The sequence below is a fragment of the Odontomachus brunneus genome, unplaced genomic scaffold (assembly GCF_010583005.1).
Source record: "Odontomachus brunneus isolate Ranch 3 - 2012 unplaced genomic scaffold, Obru_v1 Obru_scaffold_078, whole genome shotgun sequence".
Taxonomy (NCBI): domain Eukaryota; kingdom Metazoa; phylum Arthropoda; class Insecta; order Hymenoptera; family Formicidae; genus Odontomachus; species Odontomachus brunneus.
The window spans coordinates 1182209-1204218 of NW_022639528.1; the positions used below are offsets into that span (position 1 = coordinate 1182209).

Genomic DNA, 22010 nt, shown 5'->3' on the forward strand with positions numbered 1-22010 from the left:
CTCTCTCTCTCTCTCTCTCTCTCTCTCTCTCTCTCTCTCTCTCTCTCTCTCTCTCTCTCTCTCTCTCCCAAGCGCGTACGCATATAAACGCGTATTCGAATAGTTACATTATTCGGTTACATCGGACAGATTCAGGTACGAAATCGAAACACTCGAATACATGATCTCCCAGAATAACAAATGCTCGAATTTGCGCACTGTACTACCTCGCGGATTCGTAATTTCGTGACGTTTTCTGTTGCACGACCGCAAATCTACGAATAATGTAGCATGCAAATCCAATATATTCAAAGAACTTGCATTATGAATGCAGTATTAATACAGAAGCTCTTGTCAATAAAGTAACCTCGTAATCGCGACGCGGAAGCCTTTACATACAAATTTCCTTCCCTCTCACAATTCTCACAATATACGCTGTTCCGTTTATTACGCGTGCGAGCAAGGTGCTTCATAATTTAACTGTCTGAAATTACATGTGCGTTCTCGCGAAAGAAAGCAATTAAAGTATAAAATAGAACTCTATATTTAATATCCAAATTATTAATCGCGTGTCGGCGCTCCGTTTTACTTGAATTTGAGTATTTAAGCAGACAAAAATAAGAGTCATAATAATTCCTAAGAGCTTTCAAATAAATTAATATTCATTCATAGCACTACTTGCCTCATGAAACTGAAAACACGAATACGGACGATATTGATCAGCGAATTTATGATTAAGATAAAGAAAATCACGAGCCGCGATTACTATTCAAGATCAATCACCTTCCCTCTTCTCCGCTTCACTAATATTGACCAAACTTTGAATGGGGAAAATATGTTCATAGATAAAAGAGCGAAAGTTCTGTTTTTTCTCTCTTTTTGATCCTGTCTAGCGAGGATATATCGCGACGTGTCACAGGTTCTCCCGCGTATAATGTCGACGGTCATGCGAGAGGGAAAAAGGGAGAAAGGGAGAAAGAGAGCCGAGCGACGTTCGGCAATAAATGCCTGACAAAATGGAGAGGGTGGAAAGGACGATAAAGCTGGTCGTGGACATATTTCTGCGGTGAGAGAAAAAAAGAGCGGAACGCCGAAATCGAGCAGGCGAGACGAGGCCGAATATTTTGCCCCGGCATTCTCCCGTTCTTTTTCGCGCAAGAAAGATGTGAAACTAGACGAAATATCGATCCTCGTATGTTACAGGTGTAAAGGTTTATCGCTCGCTATTGCTTACCCCGCTTTAATCGTGTTACCGCGCAATACTTTGCTGCAATTCTTTTGCGACGGGAACACCAATACACGCGACGCCCTTATGAACGCAAAAAAGATGTGCCTTTGTTTTCGAGGATGCGCGGAAACATTTACTCCGATTCGACGCGTAGAACGAGATACACTTCTTTAAATACGCTGAATTCTAGCACGATGAAACCTATAAAACAATACTCGTTGTTAAATCAGTCACCAGTTGACGGATTCAGGCACAGTTTTGTTAAGAAAAAATCAAGATTATAATCACGCTACCGTACGCCACAGAATATCATCGACATCTGCTTGTATGTTGTATGTGCATGCGTGTTTGAATGTGTGTGTGTGTGTCTGAAAGAATTTTATTTTATTTTATTCTACACCGAGAAAAAGATATTTGAAACTTTATTTGTGGGATATAAAGTTTATTCGCGGAAAAATAAAGTTGATTTTGCAAGAGTAAACTTTATATCCTACAAAAGTAAACTTTATATCCCGCAAATAAATTTTCAAATGTGTTTCCTCAATATGGTTTATTTCGTCTTATTCGTATTCCTCTTCTAAGATATATTATCCGTTAATGAACAAATAAATAAATGTTACACGTGCGCAGTTGAAAATAATACGAGGATAATCATACGCGCGCAAAGAATAAAGACACGCAGAAATAACTTGGAGTTTTATCGCGATCCCGGATTAGTCCTGCACGAAGTAGCGGATGCGAGTTCTCGCGAAACGGTGACCTTCGCGACCAACAATGCATAATAAGATGTGCTCGCGTAATACAAAAACCCCAGGATTAACGAGAGCTTTGTAAGACCTCCCTTCATCACAATTCCGGAATTCGTCAGGTCCTTCACTTTCCGGCGGGAGGGTTAATCCAAGAAGATATCTCGAATAAGTCCCGTCCCTCGCGAAACATCCGGCCCGATGAGGGCACGTAGACGTGCCAGGATTACGGGAATAAGTAACGAGGAATCTCGTTCGCGAAAACTTGTCGCAAACTCTCACCGCGGATTTTTGTCCGCGCGTCTCCTCCGTCGTTGTGTCGAACTGGACGAGACCGAATTCGCACTCTCGCGAGTTAAAGCGACCCGGCATCCGTAAGTACACACACTGAGAGAAAAATATAGTTGACTTTGGCGTCAACTATACGCTTTTGTGATTTTAACCACAAAAATAATTAGAAGAACCATTATTTTAGTAAGTGTTATTAGATAGATGGTTCTTCTAATTAATTTTCTTTAAAATCACAAAAAAGTATAGTTGACGCCGAAAGCAACTATATTTTTCTCTCAGTGCAGAGAGAATATTGTAATAAAAATTACAATACAATTTTAGTACTTCGAGAATAGATTAATACTATGAAAATTATAATAAGACATAGTAAAAGTAACCATGAATATAATAATAATTATCATAAATGTAGTAAAAATTATTTTATGTTTATGATCATTTTTATTATCTCATTTTTATTACAATTTTCATAATAGTCTATTCCCGAACGATTAAAATTGTATTGTAATTTTTATTATAATATTCTCTCTGTGTATCGACATATCTTTAACTCTAGATTGCTAATATTACATCCAAATAAATATAAGCTTATTCTTAACGAAATTTTCTGAAGCAAATGCTGAGAGAAAAAATATCTGGACAATAAAAATTTATTTATTTAGTGGGTACTAAAAACTTTACTTAAATCTAAATTCTTTTATCTAAATAGAATAAATAACTGTTTTCATGAAAAACACACAGAAAAAAATATGGTAATGACAACTATAAAGTGACAGCTATACAAGTTTTGTGTAGGTAAAGGTATAAAATTATATTGCACCTAAAACTTTAGTTTATTTCACCGATGACCAATGAATAATCACAGGTTTTCAGTAGAAACACTTCTACTTTACTGAACTGTCTCGTATCTCATTGATTCTGACCAGTAAAGATGAAATTTTACTGCGAAATGTACAGTACGCAAATTCATTATACACTACAAAATCCAACTTTCTACAGTAAGATCATGTCTTGTTTTCTGAATGTGAGGTTTTAATAAAATGTATATTTTCTTATTTGAAAAATGTATTATATATTAGTACAAGTAAATGTGTCATTAGTAACCATTAAATAAATATTTTTTATTTCTTAGAAATCTTTTCTCTCGGGTTTTGAAGGATTTTATATATGGCCTCAAGAGAATTCTTCTAAAATTGTGAGAAATATATTCTAATTTCAATACATTACAATATTCTTAAAGTTAAGAGAATTTCATCTGTTTTTTACCTACAATCCAAGTGTTGTTCTTAATAAAAATTTCTTCTAATAAAAGGGCTTTTTGCTTCAAGAAAACATTTTCTACTTGATTCAAAAGAGAAGAAAAAAGTTAGAATAACATCTATTAGACCCCCGATTAATAGTCTACTTCATTAGAGGAGGGATATTCTTTCGGTAAAAGTTTTTCCTTAGAACATGGGATTACAGGAAATAGCACTTTGAAACTAGAGTTCTTTTCTTAGGTGTAGTAGTTATCCATTATTGCCCATACAGATTCGAGTCCTTTAATTATTTGTTCACTTGTAACCTATCTTAAAATTTTCAATAATTTCTTTTTACATACACATAGAAGGAAAATAAAGTAACGTTTATTACATTGTTTTTTTATAAAGTCACAGAGAGTTTTCCAGGCAAGTACAGATCAAAGTGACTAACATTTAGCAATGTAGGGTTGAGAAGACAACAACGGCGACGTTATTCGATTCAAAGAATTATTTACGTGTTTGTGCATCTGAGTTATGCGGCTTTTAATATCGAATTTATTAGCTGATATCGAACGTACATACGTACACACATGCGAGAGACGCATGTAACTTTTCTCTGAAAATGGCATGTCATATAAAAATACTATACGGGCGCGTAAAAATACACGCTTTTTCCCCCATACAATTAAAGGTTACACGGAATCCCGCGAAGCGGGAGATGATTGCGCCGGATAATTTTCGTTTAAATGCGTTGCAAAGAGTCCGATGGATGCACGTTTTCTCGGATAAAGGTTAATCCTCGCGCGGCGCTCGTGCGCGCCGGCAACGCGACGGGCGTCGATATTTTCTAAGCCTCCACGGATATTTCTGGAAACCACAGAGGCTCTACAGCACGTATCACTCTCATCTTAGAGAGTCGGAGAAATTCAAGGCACTTGGCGCGCAAATCGCGAAGCACCTCGAGCGTCGAAAGGTTGAACGGATGAGTCTTAAATTAGACTCGCTGTGAGCGCAGTATAAAGGTCGCGGGAGAGGTCGCCGGGGGTTGATGAGTTATAAGAATTCGCGAGCAAACTTTCATCGTCGGACGCGGCATGCGCAATCGTTCCAGCTGTTAGCGAGCTCCGCCGATCAACCTCAAGGAGCGGGACCGTGCGACGCGATGTGGAACGTTTCGAGCACCCTTCGTAATTCAGGACGACGATGACGACGATTGACCGGCCCCAAACCGCGAATTGTACCGCATTTAGAGCTAATCGTACGTACGCGGGCGTCAATAGGTTCGAACTCTGAACAGCCTCTGTAAGACTTCTCTATAAAGCCGCGAGCTCATCAAACCTTTTCAGCAAGAAGGGAGCTCTCTTAACTTTCTAGTTGTGCTCTGGATCTATTTTTATCCAGAGCAGTTTCAAAGTTTATACAGTTTTTGTAATATTCTAAATACAAATATGATATTTCGCGACTTTTCGAGTTTTAGAAAAAGTCAGTACATATTGTACTAAATTACTTTATATAATGCTAAAATAAAGGATATAAAAAATACATATATGTCAATTAAATTAGGTTAAAGTGGATCAGTAAAAATGTTTCTGATTGAATCAGCAAGAAGAGTCCCAAGTCGAAATTTTGATCTCGCTTTCGACCTTAATATTCTATTTAACGCTTGTCCTGATAATGCCTAAACTCTACTTCTTTTTTATTGTATTTAACTTACTAACGTATTTATAACTACTACTTTTCCTCTTGGTGTACTAAGCAAAACATTTTGTCTCAGTATTCTCAACAAAATATTTTCTTCTTATACTGATTGAAGTGTTATACCTATAACTAAATCACTAGATACAAATGTAGCACTTTAGTAAAAAATACACTGTAATTATAGGTTTAGGGAGCAACTTAATAATTCATATGGAAAAAGAGGAAAAAAGGGAAAAAGCATCCTGCATCGTGGGAATAATTCGCGACGTAGTAGGGTTGAACTTTAACCGATTAGTGCGGATACAGGAGAACGATAATTAAAACGAATACTCTTCGGAACTAAAAGATTCGTATAGCGCGGCAAACGCTTTAACATCGTGGAAAATACGAGGAATAATATTTCGCAAGCTTTGTAATGTATTATTAACGAGCGGCGAACACTTCGGGCATCGAGTAAAATAGGAATTTCACGTTTTTATCACTGTACGCTCGAGCGTGCTCGGAAAATGTTCACGTAACGATACACGTTGAAAATTGTCCGGCATTTTTATTTCATGCTTTATTAAATTAGAATATATCTCGGAATGAACTTTTTTTTTCCTCTCGCCGGAAACACAAAAAACTCTCGTGATATATATGAATATACAGGGTGGGCCATTTTAATCAGTACGTGCAATTATCTCGTAAACTAAGCGAAATATCAAAAAATGTTTCAAACAAAAGTTGTAAAGTTCAAAGGGGGATATCTGAAAGTGATCTTCACTTTGACCTTGGCGGCCACTGTCAAGGTTATTTCACGATCGTGTGACAGTCCTAAATCCTTATCTGTTCCGTAACTTATCCTCGTAAACATCCACCCAATCACCCATGCATCTATCCATGTACACGCACGCATACACGCATACACGCACGCACGCAAGCACGCACCACACTCATATACACTAACTCCCATATACACACTCACACCCACATCCACACCCACACCATATCCATTCACACACCCACACACACACATACACGAAAGAGGTATAAATCCAACCAAACAACTTCCGCGTAGTACACGGATAATGCTAATGCCGACGATAAAGTAACATTCAAGTTTCATTACTCAAAAATTTAATGAAAAAATACGTTATTATAGTGTTTTGGAAAGTTCGCGAGATAAGCTACAAGTATATGCAATAAAAAGTAGGAGGTTCCATTTAAAAAAAATCAACGTGACCTTGAAACAACTTTGACAATGGCCGCCAAGATAAAAATCAAAGTTATTTTCAGATGTCCCCCTTCGAACCTTATAATTTTTGTCTGAAACATTTTTTGGTATTTCGCTTAGTTTACGAGATAATTGCCCATACAGATTAAAATGGCGTACCATGTATATATGTATATATGTATACACACATATACACGCACAATAAAATTCAAGCACCGGTGTAACTGATCTAATTCAGTGAGCGTAATTATCGAACATCCCTATCGTCGATAATATAGTTATCTATGCGTTGAGAACGTCGCAAAAAAGCTGGCGAACTTTTGCGAATAATCGCAAAAATGCGGATAAAATGCTGCACTATTTAAATATATCTGTCGCCGTTGCCGTTAGCAAAAACTGACTTGATTAACGTCTAAATTAAATATTCATTTGCCGCACTTTGCATAATAATCGGATTCACTCCGCTCGCAAGCGCGGAAGATGCAACGGCGATGACGAATAAAGGTCCCGCGATTACTTTCATTCCGTTTCCGTGCACGCACACACACGCCAGAGAAGTCCCGTAAGTGCTTTATGAAGCGCATATTGCTATGAAAAAATACATCCCGTCAGTACCCCGTGGAGAAAACATTGAGCGGGCGAGAGATACAGAATGAGGGATAGATAGATGGATAAACGGGGAAGAAAACGGAAGAGTACGGGAGAAGGAGGGAGAAAGAGAGAGAGGAGGGCCGGAGGAAGGGAGGGAGGAAAAGAAAGAGAGAACGACAGAAAAAGAGAGACAGGGAGAGACAGAGAGTATAGAATGGTCTTCTAATTTGAATTCACCTTCTAATGAAATTTTTATCGTCGTACGCTCGTGCACGTATTCTGTGCTTTCGTTCATTAAATTAACGAATATTCTCGCTTACGGGAAATAATTAAAACCTTGCCTCTCCTCCATCATCGATACCGCCGCGCTCGAATTTATGAGACTCCCCCGCGCGGCGCAAACACGAATCTTGTTGCAGGCACAAAGGGTTCCTTCCATCGCGCGATCTTATGGCCGGTTTACACGCAACGAAAGGCTGTCAGGTTCGCACGATGGAGCGAAATGAAGCACACGCTGCCGGCGGCGCGTGTATGTGTATACGAAAGGAAGGGCAGGATGCGGGGGACCGGGGGATTTATCTCCTGACCGTCCATTGGCAGTAATAGGATAATGAATCGTGAATCATGGACGTACGGCGGACGATTATATTTTTATTGTGACCCACGCTCAATTTATTCATTATTTTGCTGAGGTCAATATCATTGGGGCGAGGTGTAGGACGCTACCGCCGTCGGAAAGCGTTTGTTCCAGACGTTATGCGGCATCGCGCGGACGCTCCGCTGCGTGCCCGAATCAGTCAGCGACCCGCGAGGAGAAACTTTCGCGTTGAAAGCTCATATTTTACTAAACCATAGAACAATGTCCCTCTTAGCTCAAGAGATCGGCCCGCTCCTGAAATATTTCTAAATCGGATCTCTGCGACTATCTGTTACAGGAAACTTTGGGAACTTGAGTTTCTTATTTTCCAAACGGTTCCTTTAGCAGATATGATTTATATTTTATATGTCAACATTCAGAAATATATAATCACATCCTTGGCGAAATCCTCTCATGTATGGCCTCAAGAGGATTCCTCCAAAACTAAAGAAAAATATCCTAAACGCAAGATTATTCCTTTTCATTAGAAGAAAAACGCTGTTTTGAGGGTTTTAGTTTAGAATAGAGGATTATGGGAAATCAAATTTTGCAATTAGAATTCTCTAGTTTTTTAGCTGTCAGAATATTTTCCTTTTACTTTCAGAAGAATTCTCTTGAGGCTATAACATAAGAGGATTTCGCTAAGAATGAAATTATATTTTCTGGTTGAACTATTAATCCAATGTAACTATTACAGCTACATGAAAGCTGTAAAAATTCATAAGCTGTAAAAAAAATCCTTTTCTCTTTAATTTTATTATATAAAATTGTATGTATATATATTCTTATATTAATTTGTATTTTAATCAGTACTTGTGAGGATATATTTTGTCCCAGAGCGCTCAATAAATAACGTCCCTATTTATCTACCTATTTTGGAAAAAAAATCTGTTTCGTCGGAGTTTCGTCGGAGAAATCTCTCGCTGTGGCTTGAGATGGATGTTACGAGTGAAGAATTTAATATACTCCCAAGATTATTCCACGAGATCAAGTTGAAAAGTCGATACATACTTGAAACATTTCGCGTAGTAAGTTTAGCGTATGATGTACATTAAATTAATTTGAGGCAGGAAAAAGTATTTACGAATAATCGCGATTCTCTTGAATTGCCAATTTCAAAGTATTTTCTGAAGTGGTACACATACACACACACAGAGAGGTTGACACGTTCCATCGCAATCGACGATCCCGCTAAACACGAAAATTCAAGAGCTCGTGTGTTGCAGGCAAAAACGAAGCGATGTATAAATAAATTCCACCGTGGCGCGACATTGTCCACGTCGTGGACACGGGACTTTCATTCGCGAATAAACATAACTCTCAATGGCGAAAAAATCGAGTTTCCGACACGCGCGATTGCAAGAGGACGCGATTTCTGCGAATGAGTATCTCGCGTTCACGAATACGACGAAGTCGCGCCCCATCTCGCGCATTACGGAAGTGAATCCCGGAAGCAGTCCCGCAGTCGATAATTCCGCAGCACTCGATTTCCGGCACTTCGTTCGAACTTAGTTCCGGTGGGTCACGACCGACGGAAAATCGCCTGCGGCGATTCTCGCGAATAAAACGGAATTTAGAAAATAAGACAGATGACGTCCATATGTTTCACAAAAAAACAAAGAGAATGAGAGCGAGAGAGGAGGGTAGAAAGAAAGAGAGAAAGAGAGAGAGAGAAAGAGAGAGAGATTAGCTCTGATTGTTTGCCTTTTTCTGAGATAGCAAGATTTTAAATAGAAAATTCGAAATTAAGGATGCGTGCTTGAGAATATTTGAAATAAAATATAACTCGGGAAACTGGGCCAGTGTTTTGAAGTAAAATATATATATATTCTTAGACATAATGATTATTTACTGAAAGTTAATATATGCAATAAAGCGCTGCATGTTCTTTCATAATCTACGACCTCCGCTATTTAGCTCCATATTCCTAGGCGTTTCGTTCTCGCATGAATACGAAGGTTTTTCATGACGCCCACAATTCCGTCTCTTCATCATAATTAAACTGCATAATTATATTTATACACCGCGATGAAAAGAGTCCGTGATAATATGCGAGCCTGAGGCGAGAGCATGCCGACGGAGCGGCAGTAGCTTTCCCTATCGCTTGCAAGCGCTAGCCGAGTTAAAATTTCGAATCTGCTGTGAGCCTCGAAAGTACTAATGTCATCTTTTAACGCTCCTTGTGCTATCCGATACATTTAATTTAACTCCGCTAGACAAATACAAGTTTTTGCTTCGCTTTGTCTATTTTTATCGCATTGGTTTCTTTAGACGCTTTTTGTTTCTCGACATTTCTCTTAGGCGCTTATAATATTTCGCTTGAAGTGTAACGTAACGCTCGATTACAAAAGAAAGTGTGCGACACGCAAGAGTACTAAAACAACTGGCTGTAATTATACAAAAATAATCCAAGCAACATAAAGTACACTCCGGGAGAAATAAAAATTTTAACATGTGGTTTAAAAAAATATAAATAAAATTTTTCGCACTCGATCAAGAAATCAAACATGATTTTCTTTTTTTGAAAGATATTCATTGATAACCTTAACCTTAACTCTAAAAAAATATGGATAAAAAAGACGTAAAAAGTAAAAACTGTTCTTTACGCTTACTAATTTTATGCTTAAAGATTATTTAAAGATTATTTTATAATTAATATATTTATTATATATATATATGATTATTATTTAAAGGTTATTGAAAAATTAGCCATAGAGCTTGGATCTTTTTTGTTTTATGTAATAAAATGGATGAACTAGCTATATGCATAGAGAGATATTGTAATAAAAATTACAACGCAACTTTAATAATCCGGAAATAAACTGTTACTATTACGAAAATGATAACAAAACAATAAAAATAGCCATAAATGTAATAAAAGTTATCATATTTATGATCATATTTATTATATTTTATTCTAATTTTCGTAATAGTGCTAGTCTACTCCAGAACTACTAAAATTGCATTATAATTTTTATTACAATATTCTGCCCATGTAGCTAATAAAAAAATCATAATTTTATGGGAAACCATATAGTAGTAGTCATTCTTGCACGAGTATGGACAAATGTTGACAAGAAATACATCCCCTCCCATCAACAACAGTCGTCGTGTATCAATGAGCGCCAGACGAGACGCGATCAAAACATTCGGAACTTTCAAGATGATTAAATTTACCTTTATGTCTCACGAACTTTTCCAGGTGTTTCCATTCAGTCCCGGGCCGGCGAGCGACGCGTACACAGCGCGGCAGGCTACATGTATCGTTGTGTTATCTATTGCTCCTCTGTACAATCAAAACATTCGGGACTTCAAATTTACTTGTGTACTTCGCAGATTTTTCCGGATGTTTATATTCAGTTACAAGCCGGCAAGAGACGCGCGTACCGCGAACTGCGTGTGTTAGTGCGTTTCTATTGTTCTTGGTAATTGGATTATTTCGTCGGTACTTTGAGATACTTAATTAGTTTCTCGCTGGCAGCACGCTATTTAACGTTATTTATTTTTACGTGTATATCCAATTGAATCGTCACGCGTGTGAGTGTTGGTATTAGTGCAAGTGCTATGACCGAGCAAGTGCCAGGATGCTGAACGAGAAGCTAGGACGGAGGACGGAAGACGCAGGACGTCGGGATGCGGACGGCGACATACCGTATAATTGTCAAGGTACGCCAAATATCATTTCTTATACAGGAAGCTTTCGTTTTTAACGGGCATTTGATAAACTTGTCGAGGATACAGAAATACCCGAGTCGAAATTTAGGTCGGCATTCATAGTCTGTCATCACAAGTAATAATAGCTTTGTGAGTCTCTGATTATTGTACGATCTGTACTTATATTTATTACATTATTTTTCATGCAAGACAAATATTGATTCAAACAGTCGATTACCGGTCCATGAATCTTTAATTATGTTTTCATTCAAATTATGCTCTCATTCAAAGATCCTAAATAATTCACAACTATGAGTACCGGCCTTTGAATATAATGTAAATCTCATAAGTGTTGATTTTCACGTCTAATAATGTTTCTTTGGCCGCAAGTCCAATTTTATTAATATCAGCTAACACCTTTTTTACTTCTCTGTATAGCCTTTGTTATCAATTCTGAAGTTAAATAGCTATTGACGAACAGCATTATTAGACATAACTGTTACTTTTGCCTCTACAGCTTCATATCAGCTCTTTCAAGAGCTACAAATCTCATCAAAGTTTCCAAAAAAGAAAGAAAGTAAAAAGAGGAAAGAAAAGGATGAGATTAACGTTGTTTTTTTATATATCCATCTACCCACACATTAATCCTTATTAAATAATTTAATATCTACTTATAAATTTCGTGCAAGTATAACCATATTTTGTCAATTATCAGTCGCGTGTTCACTTTTGCTAATTAATAGTAACATATGATAACGTCACATTTCGCTCATTGTCTTACGATTTCTGTAACATTAGAGTATCGAGCAATCAATATAAAAAAATAAATATATGTAAATGTAAGTATATAAGTATATAAACAAAAAGATATAAAAAATAAATAAATAATTTCTGTTAAAATATATTAAAATAATCGATTGTTAAATAATTCATGAACTTGAGTGCTTCTTCGAGAACATCTTTAACACCTTCGAACTTCCCGAGACAAAACTTTAATTCAAAATTTTTCTATCTAAACTTCCTACTACATATTCTGGAGGATTAGTGGACGTTTAATACACAATGTGGAAACTGAAGTCTCGGCAAAGTTAGTAGATTAAATAGAATCAAAAGAAGCTTTAGAATATTAAAGTGAGTGTTAAATATAATATTCAGATCGAAGATAGAATTAAAATTTCGACTCGAATTCTTCAATATGGAGAAAACAAGCAGTAAACAACTATCTGCAGCACGGAGGTAAGTCAACAACTTGTACATCTTCAGATTCTTCATTGACTCTTCAAGTTCGACGCAATTTGCAGGGTCAATGTAGAATCAAAATTTCGACTTGGGTAAAACGTTCTCAGCAAATCTCTCTGTCTCTCTAAATCTTCATATAGAGAATACATCAATGAGTTACAATTTGTGCTCAAAGGAGCACAATAATCTGTATAAATGCAATTACCTCGAGATTCTTATTCACTGGCTTATAAGTTCAGCCATATGTGGAGGCTTAACGTAGAGTCTAAAATTTGACATGAGTAGTTTTGGAAAAAGGAGCGAGAGAAGAGGAAGAATTGTTGAAGAGCCCGTTGCGCGACGACGGAAGTAATTCAATTTAAAGTCAACTCGCCGGGAACGGCCGCCAAAGCCAAAGGAATTGAGATAAACCGACGGTGATAAAACGTAGTAAACTGGCCGTCGACTTAACCGTGAAATAATGCGCCGTTATAAGCATTCCTTTTAAAAGATCGCTCGATAGGGATAGGGATCGCGCTCGATAAGAGCCTCATCTTTACATTCGAGGTAAGAAGAGCGACGATAACGACCCTTAAATATGATGTCGTTATTTTCCAAAGGGAAAGACGGGAAACGACACGGGCGTTCCCGTCCGAGAGCAGGCAGCTTCGTGCCTTTTGTATTTTTCGGGAAATATTTTTTGATACATATAGATATAAGAACTGCCCGCGAGAGAAAATAATTACTCTCGTCTCTCATCCGAATTCACGATCCTGTTGCGATTTTGTACAAAACCACTTTTCTGTGTCCTCGGAGTTGTGAGTTCTATTTTGCGAGGCGCAGTGTTTTGTTACCGTGGTCCGCGGAAAATCGTGGATCACTTCCAGTATGTTTAACGCAGCCGTGTGTACTCGCCCGCTGCGAGAAACAGCGGGGGAATTTTCCGAAATTGGATACTATCCACTTCGCGTGATTTCACCTGTGCAGTTGCGAACGTAAGAGATATTCGAGAATAAAATTCGCAAATGAAAACCGCCTGTTTGCAATTACTCCCGTTTCTCACCTGAATTCACGACCCCGCGATAATTTTATAATTTTGCAAAACTTCTTCTGCGTTCGCGAAATAATGAGTTTCGTTTTGAGATGACAAGTTTTGCGTTGCCAAAGCTTTTACAAAATCGCTCTCGGTATTTTTAACACGCTTAATTTTCGCGTGGAATTTTTGAATACTACACGGAAAAAAAGATTTGGTTGAATTAAGCAAATATCTGATCGAATATGAACGATCCGGAAATTCCGATTGAAGTGATGAATTCTGTTTAAGTCAATCAGAAATCTTGTTAACTTAAACAGAATTCGGGTTACTTCAATCGGAATTTCTGGATCGTTTATATTCGACCAGATATTTGGCTAATTCAACCAAATCTTTTTCTTCCGTGTATCTACCTCCGCTGTTAATGTCAACTAAAACATCAAAGATATTCGAGAATAAAAAACTTGCAAATAAAAACTGCTCGCTCGTGCACTGAAAGAAAAAAATATCTAAGAAATAGTAAGTATTTATTCTCTCGGTGAGCATTAATAACATATTTTTATTTAGGGGAGAGACTAAGGCTATCGGAATAAGTTGACAAAAATCGATTATTTCTACCGTTCTTCAACAGATTTCAAAATCAAGCAAGGATTTCAAAGCTAGGATTTGACACGTTTAAAAATCTTGCTTGCTTAATTTTGTAATTTGAAGAACTAGAAATAATCGGCTTTACCAACTTACCCCGATAGTCAACTAGCTTCTCTATACTGACAAAATATTTTTCAAGAAAATATATATATTTTTTATAGTCTTTAGAAAACCTTACTTTTCCGTGAGTAATTGTATATTTCATTTAAATAAAAGAATTTAGATTTAAATAAATGTATTATTAGTATTCACCAGAGAAATATTTATTATTTTTTAGATATTTCTCTTAATATAATTAAGATAAAAATAAAAATTCCCAGATATGTACCTAATCCTGGACTTTTCTTTTATTCTTCTTGGTTTTTGATCTTATCTGAATATGGATATTTCAACTTTCTAAAATATTCTACGTTGAAAGTTTAAGTATTCATATATTTAAAGATCAAAGCAATAAAGGATGTCTAGGATTAAGTACATGTTCGAGAATTGGTACTTTCACCTAACTTTTGGTTTCTCTCCTGAATTCACGATCCTTCTGTGGCTTTGCAAAACCACGTTCGTGTCCTCAAAGTAACGAGTTTCGCCTCGCTAGGCGACATTTGTCGCAAACTTGTGCGAAATCGTGAATTGCTTCCGTTGCTTTTAACTTACACATGCCGAGGAATTTTCGAAATTGGATACTACCTGTTATCTCGCGTGCCCTCGCTGGTAATATCATCGGGCAACATAAAAGACGTTGGAGATACGGCTTGATTGGCTAGCAGATGGGGTCGCAGGCACGCTAGAGCAGCCTCGCCTCGTCAATCGATACGTACGTCAGTTACGCGCGGAAGCCATGCGTTGCATCAGATAAAATGCGTAGATACACCCGCGGCACGTTGCATGTGTCGCCTTGTCACTTAGTAGCTTTGTCGGAGAAGCGACTCGAAAATTGGAGAGTCGATACGGCTCGCAAGTCGGAGAACGAAACGTAGAAGTTCGGAACGTCGCATAACGTAACGTCGAAAAGATTTTCCCGTACGACGCGCGTCCCGCTTGTATGACCGCGAGGGGGATGAAAGTAGATTGTATTATCGCCCGCCGTGATGACGAGAAACGAGAATTATCACGTACACGGTGGTCCCCAGTTGCTCTTTCTAGCACGAAATGATTAAAAACATTTACTAACATTATTCTTTATCATCTATTTTGTTTTGTAACTAGCAAAATATAAAGTTAAATATTAATAATTACAGAAAGAAATAAAAAGGATATCATGCAACTTAATGAGAGTACTTAACGTAAATTTTCATCATCGATGTTCTCTTTTGCGTAGATACATTTCTTGAATTCAGCAAGCGTTTCTGACCTCTTTAAATTCTTTCTTATAACTTTTTTATCAAGCTATAAAAAAGTTACAAGTGCTGAAATATTATATAGCAAAATCATCTAAAATTTATGAAAGCAAAAACATTATATTAAGAAATTATCTAATTGCTTCAATGAAGAACTAAGAATCTCTTAAGATTGGGAAAAACCTTATATTTTCTTATTTGAGAAATATTTTAGTATAAGCAATATATTAGTATAAACAAAATATTTTACATAAAGAATACAAAATTCCATTTCTTCGTGACTAGGAGAAAAAATATCTAAGAAATAGTAAATGTTTGATAGGCACTAACAGCATATTTGTTTATACTAACATAAAATATTTCTCATGTAAAAAAATATACAATTTCTTCGAACCTTAAGAAATCTTTAGTTTTTCATTAAAGCAATTATTTATTCTTAAATAAAATAAAGAATTTAGCTTTAGGTAAGCATGCTGTTAGTACCCACCAAATGAATATTTATTAATTTCTAAATGTTTTTTTCTCTTTAAGAGATTAATCTCTGTTTTTTTTTCTCTCAGTATAAAAGATTAATCTGGACCATTGTGCGGCGATGTAATTTTGGGATCGTTGTCGCTCGTGTCACGGAGGAGAGATACAACAACCTCGCGTTCGCAATCTCGACTCCACATAGTGACAACAATCTCGCCCGTAACGAGAGAGTATAATGACGGCACCCGATATTAATTTCTCGTCTCGGATAATGAGATATCACGATAACAAAAGCTTGCTCATGCCGCAGTAAAACGGGCCCGGTTAGGTTTACAGCGATAGCAAAAACGACAGAAATACGACGTAAGACGGAGAGCGTTGGTGAGAGGTTATGAAATTTTCAATGCCGGTCAAGTCGGCGATCTGTGCGACAAAAACGCTAATTTTTTTCTCACCGTTCTTTTTTCCCATCTCGATATAACACGGCACAATCGTCGAAAGGACGCCGTGGAGGAAAATTTAATGACATTACGGGCAAAAGGAGCGACCAACCGCGGAAAAACGTCAACGATTTGTGAAACGGCGAGTCGCGCGGTGGTAAAAATAAAAAAGAACAAACTGGACATATTGCATATTTATCAGGTTCTTTACGAGGCAAAAGTCACCTTTTATGCTTCGCACATTCTATCCACATGTTTTATGTGCACGGAGAAGATACTGCAGTAAAAATTACGACAACATTTTTGTAATCATTCGCCATACAGAATTATGAATAAAATCATATATTTGTTTAACCCTTTGTAATATAATGATACATGTCATCTTTTTTTACATAGTTCTTGATTATTTTTATGTACTTTCAATAAGTAAAAATGATTTTAATTACATTTAAATTCCTAGTACATTAATTACTATGCAACAACTTTTAAAGTCATTTTGACTTATTGTTTTGGATAAAATATATAAAAATCGTAAAAAACTGTGTAAAGAAAAATTACATATGAATATGTTACTATGCCATAAAGGATTAAATGGATTTATGTTACGTACTTTTAACATTTTACTACAGAATTATTTTCATTACTTGAAACGGACTTTATGAGTGCAAGATCTCATCGAAAATGGCTGAAACACAACTGCCTCTTAGCATGTCTTAGCATGCGTGTGTTGCTAAAATACAGTCGTGCTTTAGCCATTTTCAATGAGATTTTATGCTAGTAGAGCTCGCCCTACAACATCGTGCGCTCTACTCCGCCAATCTTCTTTTTTTAATGTCTCGAGATTTCACACGTAGTTGTTTGCAAAATACCTAGAGACATACCTTGTGCTCAGGTTGACGTGCTCTACTTTCGCACGAGGTACGTCTTGAGTCGTGGTAAGGCGTCAGATACCTTGTATATTTGTTTTTCATACTGTGCATCGGGTATAGATCGACAGAATAGGAAAACAGTCTGAAGATGGCGGAGAGATGCACGCGTCCTTTTCACCCCCCGAATTATTCATCACATGCGCCGCCAATTCGCCGCGACAGTTCGCACTCTTCTCTTGGAAAACGTCCTGGGGCTAGAAATAGGCCCGTGGGACATGCAATTCCGATTATTGATCAATAAAACGGCCGAACGCGAGCGTTCACGTGTCAGGCAACGTGTGGCCGGCCTCCGCCGCCACGTTTGAACGTCTGGAGAAACGTTTAGGGCTGCACCCACAAGAGCTTTCTCTTTCTCTCGGACATTCGATTTTCCAGTTCGGTCAGCTCCACTTTAACAACCCTCCGGGAGATTGCAAAAACTCAGATAAAAAGCTCGTCACGTTTTCGCGTCCCGGCAAATAAAAAGTACAGCAAAACGAAAGGTTCTCATTATTTTTGTTATGCTTTCGTAGCGACGCCGAGTTTTTGCCGGCTATCTTGTGCTTGTCCCGTCATAGCCCGATGGATAATTATCGAGAAAACCTCCGGTAGCTCTCCCGGTGCAAGAGTAAAGAAGCGTGCAGTTTCCCGTAGTTCACCAGGGAGGCGGAGGGAGGGAGGGAGGGAGGGAGGGAGGGAGGCAGGCAGGCACTGAAAGACTTACTCGTCTCTGGCGAGAGGGAATCGGAGGAGCCTTCGATTCGGCTCCCGGCGACATAATATCGATCGGTCCTCTCCTCCGCGGCATCCTCGCGGCACATATTTTTCGCGGAAGCGACCTCGTTAAAAGGCTTTTTAGTTGAGTGGAAACGACCGCGAGAAGGGAACGAGGACGGCGCGTGCAACCCCCATGGAAACGAGGGACGCGCGCGCGGTAGGTTGCGAGGACTCGATGGCGTCCTGGGAGATACCACCCCAGTAACGATGACCGCGTACTGCCAATGGCAGACACGCGCGAAACAGTCTACGGAGCACGATACTATGAGAAATTTTTTTATTAACCTTTTCAGCACGACTAGTGCTCCTCGCGTAGCGTCTCTCTCTCTCTCTCTCTCACTCCCTATCCTCCCCCTTCTCACTCTTCTATCTAGCAATCGAGAATGATAAAATTAGAGAGCACTTACTGTTGCACGGCAATCACGAACACGGCAATCTTCGTGTAACACAAGTCGCATTATGAAAGGTTTGACTTGTGCAGAAATTTCTACACTCTTATTACGATATAGTTTAAAGTTTCGTGTATAATTATATTTTTTAGGACATGTAGGACATGTAGACAGTCTAAGTTTGTCAGGCCTGGACAATTTTGAACAAACATAACTTTGTTGAAAATCAATACTTCTGAACACACTTTTTCCAGAAATATAAAAAAGCTATAAGATAGCAATGGAAGATTGATTTAAAAAAGTTTTACAAAATATATAATAATCAAAAATATAATTTAGAGGATATAATTTTACCATCCGCGTACATACACAATGTCGCTTACTAGACTGAGAAAAGACTTGAAAATTTATTTGTGGGATATAAAGTTTATATTCAGAGAAATACATTCTATTTCACAGGAGTGAGCTATATTTTATAGAAGTAAACTTTATATCTCACAAATAAATTTTGAAGTATTTTTTCCTCAAAACGATAAGAGAACATTGAGTTTCTTGGGTCGATATCGAAATTCGTATCGCGCGTATTCTTTGCTAAGATATACGGTCCTAAAACCGTTAAAGTGGTCGTCTTCTAGCAAGCAAAAAATAAACATAATTTATTACGCCTATATTCTAATTCCTTTACATCGAAAGTATTTTTTCTTAAGTAAGAAAAATACTTACCATGTAAAGAAACTAGAATATAGAGGTAAGTGAAATAGATTATTTCTTATACTTCAACTTTTTTTACGTCAAGCTTATTCTGCAAATTGTAGACGAATCTTAAGAGGATGCTGAAGCTGAAAACTTTACCGACAGAACACTGACATTTTTCTGCAAAGTTTACATCATATTGGTTACACAGAATTACAAATGCTTTTACGCAATGAAAGTACATGCAAAAATAAATAGAAGCATTGCTCGATATGTGACGAAAACGAATAAAAAAATTTTAATGTAAGATGACTCAAGCTGTCAGCGTAATATTTGCCTAATCCAAAAGTTGGATTAGGCAAATATACTGAAAGTATGGATGCTCCAAACAGAAAAATTTTAAAGAACATTGCTCTACCTTCGCATCTGTATTTGGAAGCTTAAAAATATCGAAAAAGTTTGCAGAAAGTTTCTACACATATATGGTTAGATTTTCTATTGAATATCGTAAAACAAAGCAACATAAATTCATATAAATTCTGTATATACAAGAAATTCGAAAAGGATAGCGTGATTATGTTAGTGACGATCGTCTTTAAATTATCGACATCGTTCCAGTTCGTCATCGACTCCAGCATTCCCTTAATACCTCGATATCGAGACAATCGCCTTTCGCCTTAGAAGATATTGTTAGACACTCGCGCATTGAGAAAGATCCCTCGGTTGTCAAAGCACGTTTGCTATTTGATAATCGTTAGGAAAACAGATCGAACAGTTAGCGTTGCAAGTCATTTCTCATCATTTGTCATTTTAACAAGCATATATTGCCTGAGACGCAAGTTGTTCTCGTCTATTTAGGTCAGAGTTAATTATATCTCCATTGCAGAAGTGTTACTTAGAACAGCAAACTGAAAGTAACAAATCATTTGTTTCCATTACGAGATTATTTGCTGTTCCACATCAGCAAACCGTTTGTTGCGAATACTGGTATTGTGTTAAAATAACAAAACTTTTTCTCCCAGCGCGTAATCTGTAGCCAAGAGCAAGTTGAACGTTTACAGCGATGACCTCCCATCGTATCTCTTCACGAGCTGAAATTCCTGGCGGAAAAGCGCGGATTAAGAAGACGCGCGGTTTTAACATCGCCGAATTGTCCAACGGCATAGTTAACGAGATATGGTGTCGGCTTTAGGACCATGTCACAGTGGATCGAAGATACACCGTGCGATAAGGTTTCCGACGACTTGTCCAAGCGTGTAGTGTGACTTTGTAAGCGTCATGTAACCGCTGCCGGTAACACCGACGTTGACAAAGCTATCTCCCTTAAATGGCGCACGGGGCCAGCGCGCACACACATTGCAATAGCATTAGAATTTTAATTACGTAATGCGGCCTAGTGCGAGTAACACGTCGTTAAATTCCGCGTGCACAATGCCGTAATCGCGATATCACTAGGTGGTAATCGCCACGCGGCATTGTAGCATTACACATGCACGAGTAATTAGCAGTCAACATATCGAAAATTGGAATATTCTATCCTCGACAGTTAATTTTCTACACACACACGCACATACAAAGAGAAAGGGAGACGATAATTGAGATTAATAAATCATCGAATACGCATCTCGAACGTGAGATTTCACGGCGTAGCGAATAATTTAAATTAGGAATGGATTGGACGCGGAGTAACGTTAAACAATTTAATTAGATCGTTAAGCGCATTTATATACGCAATTATGAAGGTTTAACGGTGTTATCGTGGATAAATCACGTGTATTATCGAGAAGTGGAGTGTTTCGCTTCAAACATGGTTTATCTCGGTGCCGTGTATTGCGATACATGGATAGGCAAATAATGAAATTAAAAAAAAAAAAAATTAAAGAGAGCTGTGGACACAGTGCGCAAAGGGGTTAATTAAACAACGTTACCGTGTTATATGAAAAGCCAAACACCGGGTCCTTCATATCGCTACGTAAATAAAAATTTAACGCGCGTTGCAGACAACGATACAAAAAAAAAGGAATTAAAAAACATTAGTAAAATCACGAAATAGCGAAAGGGGGGCGAATCACGAGCGCTATTAAACGAGAAAAAAAGATGAACGGTAAAAGCAGATTTCAAAAAAGCGAACATCGCAATGCGACACGCGGCAATGGTTCACTGAGAGAAAAAAATGGTAAATCGCACTAAAATTATAGTAAATTTCGGCGCCAACTATATGTTTTCTTGTTGTTCCAACAAAATAGTAATAGTAGAAACATGTATATAAGATTATTATCACTAATGCTATAACAACATTTGTGACAAAAATGGCTTTTCCGACAATAATTCTCTCACTATGCGATTATAGTTAGATGCGATTATATTTTAACCACACTGAGCAAAAAATAATTAGAAATTTATTTTTGTGAAATAACACGGAACTTTATTCCTGCAAGTAAATTTTATATCCTACAGATAAATTTTCACGTATTTCTTTCTTAATGTATAATAATTATGCACCGATAAAAGTTTATTCACAGAAATAAACATTATTTCCTAGAAATGAACTTTATTTCATAGAAATAAATTTTGTATCCCACAAAAAAGTTATCAAATATCTTTCCGCAGTGCATTGTTCTTTCGCCATAGAAGAAAGCTAAATGAAAACAAAGTGCCTGTATTAACAAGACATCCTTTTCTGCACTGACAGAAAAATTATATTAAAATCAACAAATATTTCTTTAATGGGTGCCATTAACATATTTACTTAAATCTGCGTACCTTTTTACCTAATTTAAATAAACAATATTTGATTTAAATAAAGAAAATGTAGATTTAAGTA

The 22010-nt window shown here is 37.3% G+C and overlaps 1 protein-coding gene across 2 annotated transcripts in view; it reads right to left on the reverse strand.

The window, feature by feature from the left end:
- LOC116847455 overlaps positions 1–22010 on the reverse strand; it is a 293667-nt gene that overhangs the window by 48821 nt on the left and 222836 nt on the right. The gene's annotated exons all lie outside the window — the stretch shown is intronic.